The following is a 23,969-nucleotide window of genomic DNA, read 5'->3' as shown; positions in this document are numbered from 1 at the left end:
TCCACCAATTATAATAGGTATTACTATAAAGAAAATTATTACGAATGTGTGAGCTGTAATAATAACATTATAAATCTGGTCATCCCCAATTAGAGATCCGGGTTGGCCAAGTTCAGCACGAATAAGTATTCTTATTGATGTTCCTACTATTCCTGCTCATGCTCCAAATATGAAGTACCAATGTCCTAATGGTTTGTTGAGAATAATCATTTTTGCGGTAAGATGGCTGAATTTTAGGTGGTAAACTGTAAATCTACTTATGAGATGTTTTCTCTCTTATCATATTTAGGTCTTATATTCAATTATGATTCTAGACTGCAATTCTAGAGGTGTAAAATTTTACTAAGGCCTAAAAGATTATTCTTTTAATTATAACTTTGAAGGTTATTAGTTTGATTAACTTAAGTCCTTAGTATAATGAAATTAAGGTTGATGTTGAAATCAATCCTATTGTTGAAATTATTACTGTTATAGGAAGAATGATTCTTGATTTTTGGGACTTTATCTTTATAGATCACGAATTTTCTGTTTATGATATAATTAGAGCTGAGAATCTAATACGTATATAGTAGTAGAGTGTAATTGTAGTTAATACAACTATAATAGTTATAATAGTTGTTATATTGTTTTCTATTAATGATTGTATTACAATTCATTTTGGTAAGAATCCAAGGAATGGTGGTAGTCCACCTAAAGATAATAAAGATAAGAATATTATGAATTTAATTTCGGTTTTTATATTTCTGGCTGAATAAATTTGATTTATGAAAAATAAATTTATTTGCTTAAATAATAAAACTATAATTAATCTTAATAGTGAGTAAATAATGAAGTATAGTTCTCAGATGTTTTCTCTGACTGTTAATGATCTAATTATTCAACCTAGATGTCTGATTGATGAATATGCTAAAAGTTGTCGTAAGGATGTTTGATTTAAACCTCCTATTGCCCCAATAATAATTCTTAAGATAATAATTGTTCAAATAAAAGTTCTTAATTGAATACAATAAGATAAGACCATTATTGGGGCGATTTTTTGTCATGTTATTAATGTCAAACAATTATTTCATCTTGATGCTCCTATAACTTCTGGAAATCAGAAATGGAAAGGTGCAGCTCCAATCTTTAATAATAGTCTAGATCTAATTATTATTGATGGGATAAATTCTGTTTCCCATCCCATGGGATATTTTATTTGAATCAGCAAAATTGAAAATAATAATATTGTCGATGCTATTGCTTGGACAATAAAATATTTAATTGATGATTCATTTATTATTATATTTTTATTTCTTGTTAGGAGCGGAATAAATGAAAGTAAGTTGATCTCAAGTCCTATTCAAACCCCAAATCAGGAATTTGATGAAATGGACAGGATCGTTCCTATCATTAATGTTGATAGGAAGAGAAGTTTTGTAGAGTTGTTGGTCATTAAAAAGGAGAGGATTGATACCTCTATAAATGGGGTATGAACCCATTAGCTTGTTTAGCTTACCTTTTTACATTAAGGTGTATGATGCACGTTAGTTTTTGATACTAAAGGAGGTAGTTTAATTCTATCTTATGTAATTTTAATGAAGGTAATTTTATTTACTTTATTTACCCTATCAAGGTAACCCTTTAATCAGGCACTTCATTTATTTAATATATAAATCGAAAGTTTTTTTATGAAATTCTTTTATGTATTATTTTGTTTAATTAGGATTAATTTATCCTGCTCATTTTATTTTTTTTATATATATATATAATAAATAATTTATATTAATATATTACATTTAAATGAAATTAAAGTATTATAAGTTGATTTTACCATTATCAATTGATTATTTTAATGCAATTATTTACCTACGTTTATAGCTACTTATGTTTTTAGCTTAAAATAGGTTATTATAATATAATATATATAATAATATGTAATTTAATATTTAATATTATTATAATTGGATATAATAAATAAAATTATTAATTTAAATATAAAATATTATAATTAATATAATTATTTATATCCAATAGGAATTCAACCCTTTAACCCTATACAAATTCCATTACTTAATACAGCTATTCTTTTAGCATCAGGAGTAACAGTAACATGAGCACATCATAGTTTAATGGAATCTAATCATACTCAAGCACTACAAGGATTACTCTTCACAGTGTTATTAGGACTATACTTTACAATTCATCAAGCATATGAATATTGAGAAGCACCTTTTACCATTGCAGATGCAGTTTATGGATCAACATTCTTTGTTGCAACAGGATTCCATGGTTTACACGTAATTATTGGAACAATCTTTTTATCAACATGTCTACTTCGACACTCAATAAATCAATTTTCACCAAGACATCACTTTGGATTTGAAGCAGCAGCATGATACTGACACTTCGTAGATGTAGTATGATTATTCTTATATATCTCTATTTATTGATGAGGTAGATAATTGTTTTTCTAGTATAAATAGTACATTTGACTTCCAATCAGAAAGCTTGATATAAACCAAGAAAAACAATTCTAATTCTATCAACAAGAGTTTTCATTAGATTTATTATTCCAATAATTGTTATAATCCTGGCAACAACACTATCAAAAAAATTAATTAATGATCGAGAAAAAAGATCACCATTTGAATGTGGGTTTGATCCAAAAAGATCAGCACGAATACCATTCTCAATACGATTCTTCCTAATCGCAGTAATCTTTTTAATTTTTGATGTAGAAATTGCACTAATTCTACCAATTGTAATTATTTTTAAAACTTCAGACATTATAATCTGAACAGTATCAACAATATTTTTTATTCTAGTTCTATTAGGAGGACTATACCATGAATGAAACCAAGGAGCATTACAATGAGCAGAATAAAGGGTTGTAGTTAAATATAACATTTGGGTTGCATTGAAAAAGTATTGATATTATCAATCAACCTTAAATAGAATAAGAAGCGAAATATTGCACTCAGTTTCGACCTGGAAGATTGGTATGTACTACCCTTATTCTTATTAATTGAAGCCAAAAAGAGGCGTATTACTGTTAATAATATAATTGAACTATAATAGTTCCAATTAAGGAAATGTAAAGCCAATATGAAAGCTGCTAACTTTTTATATTAGCGGTTAAACTCCGTTAACATTTCTAAAATTTACATAGTTTAAATAAAACATTACATTTTCACTGTAAAAATAATATATCTATATTTATAAATACTTAAAAGTAAAAATACTTCCTTAACATCTTCAGTGTCACGCTCTAATTATAAGCTATTTAAGTAAACGAAAAACAATATTACCAAAATAAATATTCAAAAAATAAAAGTTAAAAGATAAATCTTGAAATTAGAATCATATCAACCTTGAATATAACCAATTAAATAAATAAATAATCTATATAAACCTTGACCACCAAGTAATTCACCTCAACCATAATCAAATGACTTAGATGAATAATAACCTATTTTTAAAGGAATATATCTAATAAACTTAGTTGAAAGAAAAGGTATAAATCATATAGAACCAGCAAATCTAACAAAAGAAAGTATACTTAAAGAAAATAAATTATGAGAAAAATCAAAATTAGAAATAAGATAACCTAAATAAGCACCTAAAATAACAACTGTAATAGTTAAAAACTTTAAATAATAAGGTAAAGCAATCACATGAGGAATAGGAAAAATTAATCAAGATAAAAGACTACCACCAAAAACAGCAACAAACAATAGACCAATTATTCCAAATGAAATATAATAACCCTTATCATCAAAAGAAAATCTAGAATAAAAATTATTATCACCAGATATTGAATAATAAAACAAACGAAAAGAATAAGAAGCAGTTAAACCAGTAGAAAAAAAATAAAGAAAAAAAATTAAACAATTAATTCATCTTAAACAAACCATCTCAAGAATTAAATCCTTTGAATAAAATCCCGCTAAAAAAGGTATTCCACAAAAAGATAAACTAGAAACATTAAAACAAACTGAAGTTAAAGGTATGAAATTAACAATTGATCCTATAAAACGAATATCCTGAGAATCCTTCAAATTATGAATTATTGAACCTGCACATATAAATAATAATGCCTTAAATAAAGCATGAGCCAATAAATGAAAAAATGCAAGCTTTGGATAACCTATAGCCAAAATTCTTATTATTAAACCAAGTTGTCTTAAAGTAGAAAGAGCAATAATCTTCTTTAAATCAAACTCAAAATTAGCGCCCAATCCAGCCATAAATATAGTTATACAACCAATTAAAAGTAAAAATCAACAACAATTATAAGTATCCAATATTGGTCTAAAACGAATTAATAAATAAACACCAGCAGTAACAAGAGTAGAAGAATGAACTAAAGCAGAAACAGGAGTAGGAGCTGCTATAGCAGCAGGAAGTCATGAAGAGAAAGGAATCTGAGCTCTCTTAGTTATAGCTGCTAAAACAATTAATATAGTAATGAGCTTTATTTCAAAAGAATTAGAAATAAAATCATAATAATAAATATAATTTCAACCACCAAAATTTAACATTCATGCAATAGAAATTAAAATAGCAACATCACCAATACCATTAGAAAGTGCAGTTAATATACCAGCACTATAAGATTTTACATTTTGATAATAAATAACTAAACAATAAGAAACTAAACCTAAACCATCTCAACCTAATAAAATTCTAATTAAATTAGGACTAATAATTAAAAAACCTATAGAAAGAATAAATATTAAAACAATAATAATAAAACGATTTATATTCTTTTCACCAGATATATAATCCTCTCTATAATAAATAACCAAAGAAGAAATATATATAACAAAAGATATAAAAATAAGAGATATTCAATCCAAAATTAAAGTTATAACAACTATAGAACCATTTAAATTGAAAAGCTCTCACTCAACAAAAACTCTATAATCAATTATTAAATAATAAATACCTAAAATAAAAATTATAGTTCTCGAAATAAACAAAGAAAAAAAACTCAAAGAACAAATAGAAAATAAATTCACAGCCCAAGATGAAAAACTTCATATCATTGATTCCACAAAACAATATTTTTAATTAAAATACTTAAGCAAACTAAACAAAGAAATATTCACCCTTTAAACAGAGAATATTTAAAGGCAATCAATGTAAAAGTAAAAGATGATATTCACGAAAATAACCAAGAGAACAAGTATAAACACCAGAATAATAATTCCCATGCTGAGAATAAGAATATATATACAAAGTATAAACAGCTCTAAAAAAAGATAAAAAAATCAAAGCAAAGAATCTAAAAGAAGATCAAGATATAATTCTATTTAATAATCTAATTTCACCTACCAAATTTAAAGAAGGAGGAGCAGCCATATTTGATGATCTTAAAAGAAATCATCATAAAGCCATTCTTGGCATCAAATTAATTATACCCTTGTTAATTAATAATCTTCGTCTACCTAAACGTTCATAAATAATATTAGATAAACAAAATAAACCAGAAGAACATAAACCATGACCAACCATTAGAGAAAGAGAACCTACACAACCTCATCAATTCATAGTCATCAATCCACCAATAACCATTCTTATATGAGCAACAGAAGAATATGCAATTAAAGACTTTAAATCAACCTGACGAAAACAAATAAATCTTACAATAACACCCCCAGATAAACCTAAAGACAATCAAAAATAATTAAACTTTAAACCCAAATAAGAAATAACCTTTATAACACGAAAAATACCATAACCACCTAACTTTAATAAAACACCAGCAAGAATTATTCTATCTGAAATAGGGGCCTCTACATGAGCCTTAGGAAGTCATAAATGAACCAAAAACATAATATCTTAACTAAAAAAGCCAAAATTATAAATACATAAAACATAAAATAATAAGAACCAAAATCAACCAATAAAGGAAAATATAAAGTATTTGAAAAATCATAAACCTTAAATAAAACTAATAATAAAGGTAATCTAGCAACCAAAGTATAAAAAATTAAATAAACACCAGCCTGCAAACGCTCAGGTTGATAACCCCAACCCAAAATTAAAAGTAAAGTAGGAACTAATCTAGCCTCAAAAAAAATATAAAAAGAAAGAAGACTTAATCTAGCAAATGAACAATAAAGCATAATTATTAAAATCAAAACCATAAAAACAAAAAAATTAGAATGATATGAACTTAAATAAACTGAACCTCTAGCAGTGATTATTAAAGAACAAATCCAAAAACTAAGTAAAATTAAACTAAAAGAAAAATAATCAATACCAAAATAATATCTAATTATATTCAAATCAGCATATGAATAAACACAAATTATAAAAACAAAACCCGACAGAAACATTAAAGAATGAACCAACCATCAACAATTATTTAATAAACAAAGAGGGATCAAAAAAATAGTTATAAATAAATACTTTAACATAAAGATAAACCAAAAGAATTAAAAAAATCATTACCATGAGAACGAATTATTGAAACTAAAATAGAAAGACCTAAAGCACCCTCACAAACAGAAAAAACTAAAAAAATAACAGGAAAAAAATAATCATAATCAAACTCAATAAGAAAAACAATAACTAACATAAATAAAGAAAGAACAATATATTCTAATCTCAAAAGAACCATTAATAAATGTTTACGTTTAGAAGAAAAAACATAAACACCAGCAAAATAAATCAATAAAGAAGTAAAAATAGAGAATATAAACATTAGTTTTAATAGTTTAAAAAAACGCCAGTCTTGTAAACCGGAAATAAGTCCAGCCCCCACTTTTAAAACTTCAGAGGTGGAAAAGCTTCCATCATCGGTCCCCAAAACCGGTATTTTAAATATACTAACCCCTGAAATGATCAAAATAATAATTATATCATTATCAAATGTAATAAATATTAATTTTATTAAATTAAGACACCCAATATCAATAATGCTTTTTATTATCCTTCAAACCTTCCTAGTTGGATTAATAACAGGAACAATAATAGAAAGATATTGATTATCATATATTTTATTTTTAACATTTCTTGGTGGTATACTAGTATTATTTATTTACATTACAAGAATTGCATCAAACGAAATATTTCAGCCTAAATCAATCACTATAATTATTACATTAATAATGTGAGTATTTATCATATTATTATTAATTATTCTAGATATATCTATATTTATAGACTTTTTCAAAAACACCGAAACTATAAATATTGATAATTCAATCAATTATCAAGAAATAACAATATCTTTAGAAAAATTATATAATAGACCAACATTCATTATTACAATAAAATAATAATTTATTTATTTTTAGCACTACTAGCAGTTGTTAAAATCACCAATATTAATCAGGGACCTATTTGTAAAATAAGATAATTACTAATGAATAAACCCTTACAATTAAGACATCCTTTAATTAAAATTATTAATAACTCTTTAATTGACTTACCTGCCCCAACAAATATTTCATTTTGATGAAATTTTGGATCCCTATTAGGGTTATGTTTGGTAATTCAAATCGTAACTGGACTATTTTTAGCTATACATTATACATCAAATATTGAAATAGCATTCAGTAGTGTAGTACACATCTGCCGAGACGTAAATAATGGTTGAATTATCCGAACCTTACACGCAAATGGAGCATCTATATTTTTTATTTCTATTTACTTACATGTAGGACGGGGAATTTTCTATGGATCTTATATATATATATACATACCTGAATAATTGGTACAGTGATTTTATTTTTAGTTATAGCAACTGCATTTATAGGATATGTCTTACCCTGAGGCCAAATATCTTTTTGAGGTGCAACAGTAATTACTAATTTATTATCAGCAATCCCATACTTAGGAACAGATTTAGTCCAATGAGTATGAGGAGGATTCGCTGTTGATCATGCAACATTAAATCGATTCTTCACATTCCATTTTGTATTACCATTTATTATTGCTGCTATAGCAGCAATTCATTTATTTTTTCTTCACCAAACAGGATCTAATAATCCTCTTGGACTAAATGGAGATATTGAAAAAATTCCATTCCATCCATACTTTACCTTTAAGGATTCTATTACATTTGTAATAATAACATCATTATTAATTATACTATGTTTAATTAATCCTTACCTATTAGGAGATCCAGATAACTTTGTACCTGCCAACCCATTAGTAACACCAGTTCACATTGAACCAGAATGATATTTCCTATTTGCATATGCAATTCTACGATCTATCCCTAATAAGTTAGGAGGTGTTATTGCATTATTTTTATCAATTAGAATCTTAATAATTTTACCATTTTATAATAAAACACCATTCCGAGGCATTCAATTTTACCCTATTAATCAAATTTTATTCTGAATTATAGTAGTTGTTGTATGCTTACTAACGTGAATTGGTAAACGACCAGTTGAAGAACCTTATATTATAACAGGTTAAATCTTAACAATTATTTACTTCACATATTTCTTAATTAATGTCCATGTCGCAAACGCATGAGATAAATTAATTAAGGAATAAAGTTAATTAGCTTAGGAAAAGCATATGTTTTGAAAACATAAAATTAGAAGTTTAACTCTTCTATTAACTTTTCTCAAAAAATTTCACTAAACAAATGAGATAAATAAAATCTTTAAACCAACAAAGAAAATAAAAAAATTCAAAGATAAAGGTAAAAAACTTTTTCAAGCTAAGTACATTAATTTATCATAACGGAACCGTGGTAATGTTCCACGAACCCAAATAAAACCAAAAGATATAATAGCAGGCTTAATAAAAAATATAAAAGAATAAAAATCACCGCCCAAAAAAATTAAAGCCAATAACATTCTTATGAAGACAATTCTAGTATATTCAGCTAAAAAAATTAAAGTAAAACCACCCGCACCATACTCAATATTAAATCCTGAAACTGACTCAGATTCCCCTTCAGCAAAATCAAAAGGAGTACGATTAGTTTCAGCTAAGCAAGAAGCAAAACAAGCTAAAGCTAAAGGTAAAGAAATAATAATAAATCAACAATAAAGCTGATAGTTTATAAAATCAAACATATTAAAACTACCAATTAAAATAATTAAAGACAATAAAATTAAAGCTAAACTAACTTCATAAGAAATTGTTTGAGCAACAGAACGAAGAGAACCTAATAATGAATAATTTGAATTAGAAGATCAACCAGCAATTATAACAGTATAAACACCTAATCTAGTACAACATAAAAAAAATAAAAATCCATAAGAAAAAGAACACACATAAGTTAAATGAGGAAAAATTACTCAAACGGCTAAAGAAATCATTAAATTAAAAACAGGGGAAAAATAATAAAGTAGGTAATTAGATATAATAGGAATTGGCTGCTCCTTACAAATTAACTTAATAGCATCTCTAAATGGCTGAGGAATTCCAACAAAACCTACCTTATTTGGACCCTTTCGAATCTGAATATAACCTAAAACCTTACGCTCTAATAAAGTTAAAAAGGCAACACTAATTAAAACACAAATAACCAATAAAAGAAAATTCAAAATAAATATAAATAAATCATAAAGTATCAATACTATTTGTAGAAAAAATCTACATAAATGAATTCTAAATTCAACACATTAATCTGTCAAAATAGTAAATAAATTAATATTAATCAATATAACAAAAAATATTTTAACCATATGGTCCTTTCGTTCTAATATGGATTAACAATCTTAGGATAGAAACCGACCTGGCTCACGCCGGTCTGAACTCAGATCATGTAAGAATTTAAAGGTCGAACAGACCTAATCATTGGGCTCCTGCACCCAAAATTTTTCTTAATCCAACATCGAGGTCGCAATCTGCTTTGTCGATATGAGCTCTCAAAAACAATTACACTGTTATCCCTAAGGTAACTTAATCTTATGATCATAAATTATGGATCAAAATAACAAACATAAATAAATGATATAATAATGAAGAGTTTATCTATTCTTCATGTCACCCCAACAAAACATCATCATTAAATATAGAAAGACAAACAAAAAACTATATAAAAGTAAAATGTAAAGCTCTATAGGGTCTTCTCGTCCTAAAGAAAATTTAAGCCTTTTGACTCAAAAGTTAAATTCAAAAATTTATTAAGAGACAGTTGATTTCTCGTCAAGCCATTCATTCCAGCCACTAATTAAGAGACTAATGATTATGCTACCTTTGCACGGTCAAAATACCGCGGCTCTTTAAAAATACGCTCAGTGAGCAGGCCAGACCTCAAAATATAAACAAGAGGACATGTTTTTGATAAACAGGCGGAAATCAATTTTGCCTAGTTCCTTATAATAAGTTCACAAGGTAAAAATTTCATACAAATAAATATACTAATTCTATCATTATTACAAAAATTTTAAAATTAAATTAAAATCTTAATAAAAAACCTAAAATATTTATAAAATCAAAATAAAAAATAATGAACTAAAACGTAATCTTAAAGATAGCTGGTTTAAAGCTTACTATTATATTTCTATAAAATAAATTATAGGTTATTAACTTCAAAGCTTATCCCTTAAAGAATAAATAAGTTAATATTTTTACTTAAAAAATTAAATAAAAACAAATAACTTTAAAAAATTAAATTTTTTCTTAAGAAACTAGATATCTTGGGAAACGATTAACATCTCATTTCTATAAATAATTTAATTATAATTATGATACATTAACTATAAATTATTTATAAATCAACCCAAATCGAGACAAGTAAAATAAATACTAAAATTTTGATAAACCCTGATACAAAAAGTACAATAAATAAAATCTACTTAAAAAATTTAAAATAATATTTCATAAAACACTTACATTACCAATAAACTATAATTTAAAAAATCAATTCTATAAAATATACTAAGACAAAAATACAATAAAATTATTTATATTAAATAATTAAATAAACAAAAAATAAATATAATAAAATAAATAATCAAGATATCCTGATTTGCACAGAAAAATTTTCAGTGTAAATGAAACACTTTACTAATAAGTTATATCTTGAAACTCTTCCTAGATACACTTTCCAGTACATCTACTATGTTACGACTTATCTCATCTAAATTGAAGCTACTTTAAAATAAAATAGAATAATCAATAATGAGAGCGACGGGCGATGTGTACACATCTCAGAGCCAATATCAGTTAAATTAAATAAATTAAATTACTATCAAATCCACCTTCATTAACAGTATTTCACTATCAAATCCGTTATAAACAAAAATCTATTGTAACCCTCCTCCTCTTAACTATAAGCTGCACCTTGACCTGAAATATTTTATAATTATAAATCTTGAGAATTATAACTCTAAAAAGATTCTCTGATAACGGAGATATACAAACAAATAAATTAAGTAGAGTAAATCGTGTATTATCAATCATGGGGTAGGTTCCTCTGAATGGAATGAGATACCGCCAAATTCTTTGGGTTTAAAGACCTTAACTAATAGTACCCTGGTAAATATAATTAACATTTAAAATAATAGGGTATCTAATCCTAGTTTATTATTTAAATTTCACAGATTCATAAAAAGGGCCACAAATAAATTTTAACATTTCACCTTACAAATTTATATTTCAACCCTAATAATATAAACAACTGTTTTAACCATTAATACTCACTTGTTTCAATCGTATAACCGCGGCTGCTGGCACGAATTATGCCGATACTAAATCAATTGCTAAATCCAAAATCACTTGATAATTAAATCAAATTACTGCAAAAAGAACATTTAGTCTAACAAAACTTACATATAATACAAAGAAAAAGTGAATAAACAAGCAAGAATAAAACTTTTAAAAATAAAAAATAAGAAAATTTTAAATCTATTAATTCAGGAAAAAATAAAAGATTCAAATATTTAAAGAAAAAAAAAGAAAAAAACCACAAACATTAACAAAAAAAAAGAAACGCCCCTATGTATGACCACAACAACTTCTCTATTATATATAATTAAAGATTAATATGGAACATGTATAGCAATAAATGTATTATATTCTTTCTTATTTAATCTTTCTTTTCACTAATAAATAAAGAAAGATTAAATAATATAATAAATAAATTTTATACAATTATGTAATTTAATATAATATGTTATTAATATGAATTCTTTTTTTATATTAAGTTAACTTTCATATATATTAGTTAAATAATCTAATTATAGATAATTTACATAATTATATTATTATAATTAATATAATTATTTATATTAATTATAATATTTTATATTTAAATTAATAATTTTATTTAATATATCCAATTATAATAATATTAAATATTAAATTACATATTATTATATATATTATATTATAATAACCTATTTTAAGCTAAAAACATAAGTAGCTATAATCCTAGGTAAATAATTGCATGAAAATAATCAATTGATAATGGTAAGATGAACTTATAATACTTTAATTTCTATTAAATGTAATATATTAATATAAATTATTTATTATATATATATATATATATAAAAAAATAAAATGAGCAGGATAAATTAATCCTAATTAAACAAAATAATACATAAAAGAATTTCATAAAAAAACTTTCGATTTATATATTAAATAAATGAAGTGCCTGATTAAAGGGTTACCTTGATAGGGTAAATAAAGTAAATAAAATTACCTTCATTAAAATTACATAAGATAGAATTAAACTACCTCCTTTAGTATCAAAAACTAACGTGCATCATACACCTTAATGTAAAAAGGTAAGCTAAACAAGCTAATGGGTTCATACCCCATTTATAGAGGTATCAATCCTCTCCTTTTTAATGACCAACAACTCTACAAAACTTCTCTTCCTATCAACATTAATGATAGGAACGATCCTGTCCATTTCATCAAATTCCTGATTTGGGGTTTGAATAGGACTTGAGATCAACTTACTTTCATTTATTCCGCTCCTAACAAGAAATAAAAATATAATAATAAATGAATCATCAATTAAATATTTTATTGTCCAAGCAATAGCATCGACAATATTATTATTTTCAATTTTGCTGATTCAAATAAAATATCCCATGGGATGGGAAACAGAATTTATCCCATCAATAATAATTAGATCTAGACTATTATTAAAGATTGGAGCTGCACCTTTCCATTTCTGATTTCCAGAAGTTATAGGAGCATCAAGATGAAATAATTGTTTAACATTAATAACATGACAAAAAATCGCCCCAATAATGGTCTTATCTTATTGTATTCAATTAAGAACTTTTATTTGAACAATTATTCTCTTAAGAATTATTATTGGGGCAATAGGAGGTTTAAATCAAACATCCTTACGACAACTTTTAGCATATTCATCAATCAGACATCTAGGTTTAATAATTAGATCATTAACAGTCAGAGAAAACATCTGAGAACTATACTTCATTATTTACTCACTATTAAGATTAATTATAGTTTTATTATTTAAGCAAATAAATTTATTTTTCATAAATCAAATTTATTCAGCCAGAAATATAAAAACCGAAATTAAATTCATAATATTCTTATCTTTATTATCTTTAGGTGGACTACCACCATTCCTTGGATTCTTACCAAAATGAATTGTAATACAATCATTAATAGAAAACAATATAACAACTATTATAACTGTATTAATCTTTAATTATATATAATAGAGAAGTTGTTGTGGTCATACATAGGGGCGTTTCTTTTTTTTTGTTAATGTTTGTGGTTTTTTTCTTTTTTTTTCTTTAAATATTTGAATCTTTTATTTTTTCCTGAATTAATAGATTTAAAATTTTCTTATTTTTTATTTTTAAAAGTTTTATTCTTGCTTGTTTATTCACTTTTTCTTTGTATTATATGTAAGTTTTGTTAGACTAAATGTTCTTTTTGCAGTAATTTGATTTAATTATCAAGTGATTTTGGATTTAGCAATTGATTTAGTATCGGCATAATTCGTGCCAGCAGCCGCGGTTATACGATTGATACAAGTGAATATTATTGGTTAAAACAGTTGTTTATATTATTAGGGTTGAAATATAAATTTGTAAGGTGAAATGTTAAAATTTATTTGTGGCCCTTTTTATGAATCTGTGAAATTTAAATAATAAACTAGGATTAGATACCCTATTATTTTAAATGTTAATTATATTTACCAGGGTACTATTAGTTAAGGTCTTTAAACCCAAAGAATTTGGCGGTATATCATTCCATTCAGAGGAACCTACCCCATGATTGATAATACACGATTTACTCTACTTCATTTATTTGTTTGTATATCTCCGTTATCAGAGAATCTTTTTAGAGTTATAATTCTCAAGATTTATAATTATAAAATATTTCAGGTCAAGGTGCAGCTTATAGTTAAGAGGAGGTGGGTTACAATAGATTTTTGTTTATAACGGATTTGATAGTGAAATACTGTTAATGAAGGTGGATTTGATAGGAATTTAATTTATTTAATTTAACTGATATTGGCTCTGAGATGTGTACACATCGCCCGTCGCTCTCATTATTGATTATTCTATTTTATTTTAAAGTAGCTTCAATTTAGATGAGATAAGTCGTAACATAGTAGATGTACTGGAAAGTGTATCTAGGAAGAGTTTCAAGATATAACTTATTAGTAAAGTGTTTCATTTACACTGAAAATTTTTCTGTGCAAATCAGGATATCTTGATTATTTATTTTATTATATTTATTTTTTGTTTATTTAATTATTTAATATAAATAATTTTATTGTATTTTTGTCTTAGTATATTTTATAGAATTGATTTTTTAAATTATAGTTTATTGGTAATGTAAGTGTTTTATGAAATATTATTTTAAATTTTTTTAAGTAGATTTTATTTATTGTACCTTTTGTATCAGGGTATATCAAAATTTTAGTATTTATTTTACTTGTCTCGATTTGGGTTGATTTATAAATAATTTATAGTTAATGTATCATAATTATTATTAAATTATTTATAGAAATGAGATGTTAATCGTTTCCCAAGATATCTAGTTTCTTAAGAAAAAATTTAATTTTTTAAAGTTATTTGTTTTTATTTAATTTTTTAAGTAAAAATATTAACTTATTTATTCTTTAAGGGATAAGCTTTGAAGTTAATAACCTATAATTTATTTTATAGAAATTTAATAGTAAGCTTTAAACCAGCTATCTTTAAGATTACGTTTTAGTTCATTATTTTTTATTTTGATTTTATAAATATTTTAGGTTTTTTATGAAGATCATTAATTTAATTTTAAAATTTTTGTAATAATGATAGAATTAGTATATTTATTTGTATGAAATTTTTACCTTGTGAACTTATTATAAGGAACTAGGCAAAATTGATTTCCGCCTGTTTATCAAAAACATGTCCTCTTGTTTATATTTTGGGGTCTGGCCTGCTCACTGAGCGTATTTTTAAAGAGCCGCGGTATTTTGACCGTGCAAAGGTAGCATAATCATTAGTCTCTTAATTAGTGGCTGGAATGAATGGCTTGACGAGAAATCAACTGTCTCTTAATAAATTTTTGAATTTAACTTTTTGAGAGCTCATATCGACAAAGCAGATTGCGACCTCGATGTTGGATTAAGAAAAATTTTGGGTGCAGGAGCCCAATGATTAGGTCTGTTCGACCTTTAAATTCTTACATGATCTGAGTTCAGACCGGCGTGAGCCAGGTCGGTTTCTATCCTAAGATTGTTAATCCATATTAGTACGAAAGGACCACATGGTTAAAATATTTTTTGTTATATTGATTAATATTCATTTATTTACTATTTTGACAGATTAATGTGTTGAATTTAGAATTCATTTATGTAGATTTTTTCAACAAATAGTATTGATACTTTATGATTTATTTATATTTATTTTGAATTTTCTTTTATTGGTTATTTGTGTTTTAATTAGTGTTGCCTTTTTAACTTTATTAGAGCATAAGGTTTTAGGTTATATTCAGATTCGAAAGGGTCCAAATAAGGTAGGTTTTGTTGGAATTCCTCAGCCATTTAGAGATGCTATTAAGTTAATTTGTAAGGAGCAGCCAATTCCTATTATATCTAATTACCTACTTTATTATTTTTCCCCTGTTTTTAATTTAATGATTTCTTTAGCCGTTTGAGTAATTTTTCCTTATTTAACTTATATGTGTTCTTTTTCTTATGGATTTTTATTTTTTTTATGTTGTACTAGATTAGGTGTTTATATTGTTATAATTGCTGGTTGATCTTCTAATTCAAATTATTCATTATTAGGTTCTCTTCGTTCTGTTGCTCAAACAATTTCTTATGAAGTTAGTTTAGCTTTAATTTTATTGTCTTTAATTATTTTAATTGGTAGTTTTAATATGTTTGATTTTATAAACTATCAGCTTTATTGTTGATTTATTATTATTTCTTTTCCTTTAGCTTTAGCTTGTTTTGCTTCTTGCTTAGCTGAAACTAATCGTACTCCTTTTGATTTTGCTGAAGGGGAATCTGAGTTAGTTTCAGGATTTAATATTGAGTATGGTGCGGGTGGTTTTACTTTAATTTTTTTAGCTGAATATACTAGAATTGGCTTTAATTTTTTTGGGCGGTGATTTTTATTCTTTTATATTTTTTATTAAACTTGCTATTATATCTTTTGGTTTTATTTGGGTTCGTGGAACATTACCACGGTTCCGTTATGATAAATTAATGTACTTAGCTTGAAAAAGTTTTTTACCTTTATCTTTGAATTTTTTTATTTTCTTTGTTGGTTTAAAGATTTTATTTATCTCATTTGTTTAGTGAAATTTTTTGAGAAAAGTTAATAGAAGAGTTAAACATCTAATTTTATGTTTTCAAAACATATGCTTTTCCTAAGCTAATTAACTTTATTCCTTAATTAATTTATCTCATGCGTTTGCGACATGGACATTAATTAAGAAATATGTGAAGTAAATAATTGTTAAGATTTGACCTGTTATAATATAAGGTTCTTCAACAGGTCGTTTACCAATTCACGTTAGTAAGCATACAACAACTACTATAATTCAGAATAAAATTTGATTAATAGGGTAAAATTGAATGCCTCGGAATGGTGTTTTATTATAAAATGGTAAAATTATTAAGATTCTAATTGATAAAAATAATGCAATAACACCTCCTAACTTATTAGGGATAGATCGTAGAATTGCATATGCAAATAGGAAATATCATTCTGGTTGAATGTGAACTGGTGTTACTAATGGGTTGGCAGGTACAAAGTTATCTGGATCTCCTAATAGGTAAGGATTAATTAAACATAGTATAATTAATAATGATGTTATTATTACAAATGTAATAGAATCCTTAAAGGTAAAGTATGGATGGAATGGAATTTTTTCAATATCCCCATTAGTCCAAGAGGATTATTAGATCCTGTTTGGTGAAGAAAAAATAAATGAATAGCTGCTATAGCAGCAATAATAAATGGTAATACAAAATGGAATGTGAAGAATCGATTTAATGTTGCATTATCAACAGCGAATCCTCCTCATACTCATTGGACTAAATCTGTTCCTAAGTATGGGATTGCTGATAATAAATTAGTAATTACTGTTGCACCTCAAAAAGTTATTTGGCCTCAGGGTAAGACATATCCTATAAATGCAGTTGCTATAACTAAAAATAAAATCACTGTACCAATTATTCAGGTATGTATATATATATAAGATCCATAGTAAATTCCCCATCCTACATGTAAGTAAATACAAATAAAAAATATAGATGCTCCATTTGCGTGTAAGGTTCAGATAATTCAACCATTATTTACGTCTCGGCAGATGTGTACTACACTACTGAATGCTATTTGAATATTTGATGTTTAATGTATAGCTAAAAATAGTCCAGTTACGATTTGAATTACCAAACATAACCCTAATAGGGATCCAAAATTTCATCAAAATGAAATATTTGTTGGGGCAGGTAAGTCAATTAAAGAGTTATTAATAATTTTAATTAAAGGATGTCTTAATCGTAAGGGTTTATTCATTAGTAATTATCTTATTTTACGAATAGGTCCCTGATTAATATTGGTGATTTTAACAACTGCTAGTAGTGCTAAAAATAAATAAATTATTATTATTATTGTAATAATGAATGTTGGTCTATTATATAATTTTTCTAAAGATATTGTTATTTCTTGATAATTGATTGAATTATCAATATTTATAGTTTTGGTGTTTTTGAAAAAGTCTATAAATATAGATATATCTAGAATAATTAATATTAATATGATAAATACTCACATTATTAATGTAATAATTATAGTGATTGATTTAGGCTGAAATATTTCGTTTGATGCAATTCTTGTAATGTAAATAAATAATACTAGTATACCACCAAGAAATGTTAAAAATAAAATATATGATAATCAATATCTTTCTATTATTGTTCCTGTTATTAATCCAACTAGGAAGGTTTGAAGGATAATAAAAAGCATTATTGATATTGGGTGTCTTAATTTAATAAAATTAATATTTATTACATTTGATAATGATATAATTATTATTTTGATCATTTCAGGGGTTAGTTTATTTAAAATACCGGTTTTGGGGACCGATGATGGAAGCTTTTCCACCTCTGAAGTTTTAAAAGTGGGGGCTGGACTTATTTCCGGTTTACAAGACCGGCGTTTTTTTTAAACTATTAAAACTAATGTTTATATTCTCTATTTTTACTTCTTTATTGATTTATTTTGCTGGTGTTTATGTTTTTTCTTCTAAACGTAAACATTTATTAATGGTTCTTTTGAGATTAGAATATATTGTTCTTTCTTTATTTATGTTAGTTATTGTTTTTCTTATTGAGTTTGATTATGATTTTTTTTTCCTGTTATTTTTTTAGTTTTTTCTGTTTGTGAGGGTGCTTTAGGTCTTTCTATTTTAGTTTCAATAATTCGTTCTCATGGTAATGATTTTTTTAATTCTTTTGGTTTATCTTTATGTTAAAGTATTTATTTATAACTATTTTTTTGAACCCTCTTTGTTTATTAAATAATTGTTGATGGTTGGTTCATTCTTTAATGTTTCTGTCGGGTTTTGTTTTTATAATTTGTGTTTATTCATATGCTGATTTGAATATAATTAGATATTATTTTGGTATTGATTATTTTTCTTTTAGTTTAATTTTACTTAGTTTTTGGATTTGTTCTTTAATAATCACTGCTAGAGGTTCAGTTTATTTAAGTTCATATCATTCTAATTTTTTTGTTTTTATGGTTTTGATTTTAATAATTATGCTTTATTGTTCATTTGCTAGATTAAGTCTTCTTTCTTTTTATATTTTTTTTGAGGCTAGATTAGTTCCTACTTTACTTTTAATTTTGGGTTGGGGTTATCAACCTGAGCGTTTGCAGGCTGGTGTTTATTTAATTTTTTATACTTTGGTTGCTAGATTACCTTTATTATTAGTTTTATTTAAGGTTTATGATTTTTCTAATACTTTATATTTTCCTTTATTGGTTGATTTTGGTTCTTATTATTTTATGTTATATGTATTTATAATTTTGGCTTTTTTAGTTAAGATACCTATGTTTTTGGTTCATTTATGACTTCCTAAGGCTCATGTAGAGGCCCCTATTACAGGTAGAATAATTCTTGCTGGTGTTTTATTAAAGTTAGGTGGTTATGGTATTTTTCGTGTTATAAAGGTTATTTCTTATTTGGGTTTAAAGTTTAATTATTTTTGATTGTCTTTAGGTTTATCTGGGGGTGTTATTGTAAGATTTATTTGTTTTCGTCAGGTTGATTTAAAGTCTTTAATTGCATATTCTTCTGTTGCTCATATAAGAATGGTTATTGGTGGATTGATGACTATGAATTGATGAGGTTGTGTAGGTTCTCTTTCTCTAATGGTTGGTCATGGTTTATGTTCTTCTGGTTTATTTTGTTTATCTAATATTATTTATGAACGTTTAGGTAGACGAAGATTATTAATTAACAAGGGTATAATTAATTTGATGCCAAGAATGGCTTTATGATGATTTCTTTTAAGATCATCAAATATGGCTGCTCCTCCTTCTTTAAATTTGGTAGGTGAAATTAGATTATTAAATAGAATTATATCTTGATCTTCTTTTAGATTCTTTGCTTTGATTTTTTTATCTTTTTTTAGAGCTGTTTATACTTTGTATATATATTCTTATTCTCAGCATGGGAATTATTATTCTGGTGTTTATACTTGTTCTCTTGGTTATTTTCGTGAATATCATCTTTTACTTTTACATTGATTGCCTTTAAATATTCTCTGTTTAAAGGGTGAATATTTCTTTGTTTAGTTTGCTTAAGTATTTTAATTAAAAATATTGTTTTGTGGAATCAATGATATGAAGTTTTTCATCTTGGGCTGTGAATTTATTTTCTATTTGTTCTTTGAGTTTTTTTTCTTTGTTTATTTCGAGAACTATAATTTTTATTTTAGGTATTTATTATTTAATAATTGATTATAGAGTTTTTGTTGAGTGAGAGCTTTTCAATTTAAATGGTTCTATAGTTGTTATAACTTTAATTTTGGATTGAATATCTCTTATTTTTATATCTTTTGTTATATATATTTCTTCTTTGGTTATTTATTATAGAGAGGATTATATATCTGGTGAAAAGAATATAAATCGTTTTATTATTATTGTTTTAATATTTATTCTTTCTATAGGTTTTTTAATTATTAGTCCTAATTTAATTAGAATTTTATTAGGTTGAGATGGTTTAGGTTTAGTTTCTTATTGTTTAGTTATTTATTATCAAAATGTAAAATCTTATAGTGCTGGTATATTAACTGCACTTTCTAATCGTATTGGTGATGTTGCTATTTTAATTTCTATTGCATGAATGTTAAATTTTGGTGGTTGAAATTATATTTATTATTATGATTTTATTTCTAATTCTTTTGAAATAAAGCTCATTACTATATTAATTGTTTTAGCAGCTATAACTAAGAGAGCTCAGATTCCTTTCTCTTCATGACTTCCTGCTGCTATAGCAGCTCCTACTCCTGTTTCTGCTTTAGTTCATTCTTCTACTCTTGTTACTGCTGGTGTTTATTTATTAATTCGTTTTAGACCAATATTGGATACTTATAATTGTGGTTGATTTTTACTTTTAATTGGTTGTATAACTATATTTATGGCTGGATTGGGCGCTAATTTTGAGTTTGATTTAAAGAAGATTATTGCTCTTTCTACTTTAAGACAACTTGGTTTAATAATAAGAATTTTGGCTATAGGTTATCCAAAGCTTGCATTTTTTCATTTATTGGCTCATGCTTTATTTAAGGCATTATTATTTATATGTGCAGGTTCAATAATTCATAATTTGAAGGATTCTCAGGATATTCGTTTTTTAGGATCAATTGTTAATTTCATACCTTTAACTTCAGTTTGTTTTAATGTTTCTAGTTTATCTTTGTGTGGAATACCTTTTTTAGCGGGATTTTATTCAAAGGATTTAATTCTTGAGATGGTTTGTTTAAGATGAATTAATTGTTTAATTTTTTTTCTTTATTTTGTTTCTACTGGTTTAACTGCTTCTTATTCTTTTCGTTTGTTTTATTATTCAATATCTGGTGATAATAATTTTTATTCTAGATTTTCTTTTGATGATAAGGGTTATTATATTTCATTTGGAATAATTGGTCTATTGTTTGTTGCTGTTTTTGGTGGTAGTCTTTTATCTTGATTAATTTTTCCTATTCCTCATGTGATTGCTTTACCTTATTATTTAAAGTTTTTAACTATTACAGTTGTTATTTTAGGTGCTTATTTAGGTTATCTTATTTCTAATTTTGATTTTTCTCATAATTTATTTTCTTTAAGTATACTTTCTTTTGTTAGATTTGCTGGTTCTATATGATTTATACCTTTTCTTTCAACTAAGTTTATTAGATATATTCCTTTAAAAATAGGTTATTATTCATCTAAGTCATTTGATTATGGTTGAGGTGAATTACTTGGTGGTCAAGGTTTATATAGATTATTTATTTATTTAATTGGTTATATTCAAGGTTGATATGATTCTAATTTCAAGATTTATCTTTTAACTTTTATTTTTTGAATATTTATTTTGGTAATATTGTTTTTCGTTTACTTAAATAGCTTATAATTAGAGCGTGACACTGAAGATGTTAAGGAAGTATTTTTACTTTTAAGTATTTATAAATATAGATATATTATTTTTACAGTGAAAATGTAATGTTTTATTTAAACTATATAAATTTTAGAAATGTTAACGGAGTTTAACCGCTAATATAAAAAGTTAGCAGCTTTCATATTGGCTTTACATTTCCTTAATTGGAACTATTATAGTTCAATTATATTATTAACAGTAATACACCTCTTTTTGGCTTCAATTAATAAGAATAAGGGTAGTACATACCAATCTTCCAGGTCGAAACTGACTGCAATATTTCGCTTCTTATTCTATTTAAGGTTGATTGATAATATCAATACTTTTTGAATGCAACCCAAATGTTATATTTAACTACAACCCTTTATTCTGCTCATTGTAATGCTCCTTGGTTTCATTCATGGTATAGTCCTCCTAATAGAACTAGAATAAAAAATATTGTTGATACTGTTCAGATTATAATGTCTGAAGTTTTAAAAATAATTACAATTGGTAGAATTAGTGCAATTTCTACATCAAAAATTAAAAAGATTACTGCGATTAGGAAGAATCGTATTGAGAATGGTATTCGTGCTGATCTTTTTGGATCAAACCCACATTCAAATGGTGATCTTTTTTCTCGATCATTAATTAATTTTTTTGATAGTGTTGTTGCCAGGATTATAACAATTATTGGAATAATAAATCTAATGAAAACTCTTGTTGATAGAATTAGAATTGTTTTTCTTGATTTATATCAAGCTTTCTGATTGGAAGTCAAATGTACTATTTATACTAGAAAAACAATTATCTACCTCATCAATAAATAGAGATATATAAGAATAATCATACTACGTCTACGAAGTGTCAGTATCATGCTGCTGCTTCAAATCCAAAGTGATGTCTTGGTGAAAATTGATTTATTGAGTGTCGAAGTAGACATGTTGATAAAAAGATTGTTCCAATAATTACGTGTAAACCATGGAATCCTGTTGCAACAAAGAATGTTGATCCATAAACTGCATCTGCAATGCTAAAAGGTGCTTCTCAATATTCATATGCTTGAAGTATTGTAAAGTATAGTCCTAATAACACTGTGAAGAATAATCCTTGTAGTGCTTGAGTATGATTAGATTCCATTAAACTATGATGTGCTCATGTTACTGTTACTCCTGATGCTAAAAGAATAGCTGTATAGAGTAATGGAATTTGTATAGGGTTAAAGGGTTGAATTCCTATTGGAGGTCATAGTATTCCTAGTTCAATTGTTGGTGCTAATCTTCTTCTAAAGAATGCTCAAAAAAAAGAAACGAAAAATAATACCTCTGATGCAATAAATAAAATTATTCCTCATCGTAATCCAATTGATACAAATCCTGTATGTAATCCTTGATATGTTCCTTCTCGTACTACATCTCGTCATCATTGAATTATAGTTAGTAGGGTAATTCCAAATCCAATTATGAATAAGTTAATATTAAATAGGTGGAATCATTTTGCTAGTCCTGATACTAGGACTATTGCTCCAATTGCTCCTGTTAATGGTCAAGGTCTATAGTCTACTAAGTGGAATGGGTGGTTTGAGTGAGTTGTTAACATAGGTTTAATATACTTCTCTAGAATACAGAGTTCTTAGAATTGAGAAAACATAGGCTTGAATTATTGCTACTGCTGATTCTAGAATTAATAGAAGTATTTGTCCAATAATTAGTAATGAGATTAAGTTTATTGCTATAGATGGTCCTGTGTTTCCTAATAAGGTTAATAATAAGTGTCCTGCAATTATATTTGCTGCCAACCGTACTGCTAATGTACCTGGTCGAATAACATTACTAATTGTTTCAATTAGTACTATAAATGATATTAATACAGGCGGTGTACCTTGTGGTACAAGGTGTGTAAATATATGATTAGTATGGTTAATTCATCCAAATAAT

General features: G+C 25.8%; 1 long non-coding RNA gene across 2 annotated transcripts in view; it reads left to right on the top strand.

The window, feature by feature from the left end:
- LOC126306434 (uncharacterized) overlaps positions 1–23,969 on the top strand; it is a 163,283-nt gene that overhangs the window by 57,122 nt on the left and 82,192 nt on the right. The window contains exon 2 of one of the 2 annotated variants that reach the window (XR_007553535.1): positions 9,854–10,737. This is a non-coding gene — a long non-coding RNA (uncharacterized LOC126306434). Of the gene's footprint in view, positions 1–9,853; positions 10,766–23,969 lie in introns of those variants that run through there. The other variant, XR_007553534.1, reaches the window with a different exon arrangement.

Source organism: Schistocerca gregaria, unplaced genomic scaffold, assembly GCF_023897955.1.
Source record: "Schistocerca gregaria isolate iqSchGreg1 unplaced genomic scaffold, iqSchGreg1.2 ptg000333l, whole genome shotgun sequence".
NCBI classification, from domain to species: domain Eukaryota; kingdom Metazoa; phylum Arthropoda; class Insecta; order Orthoptera; family Acrididae; genus Schistocerca; species Schistocerca gregaria.
The sequence above is the reverse complement of the archived record's forward strand: the minus strand, read 5'-3'. Positions and strand labels throughout refer to the sequence as shown.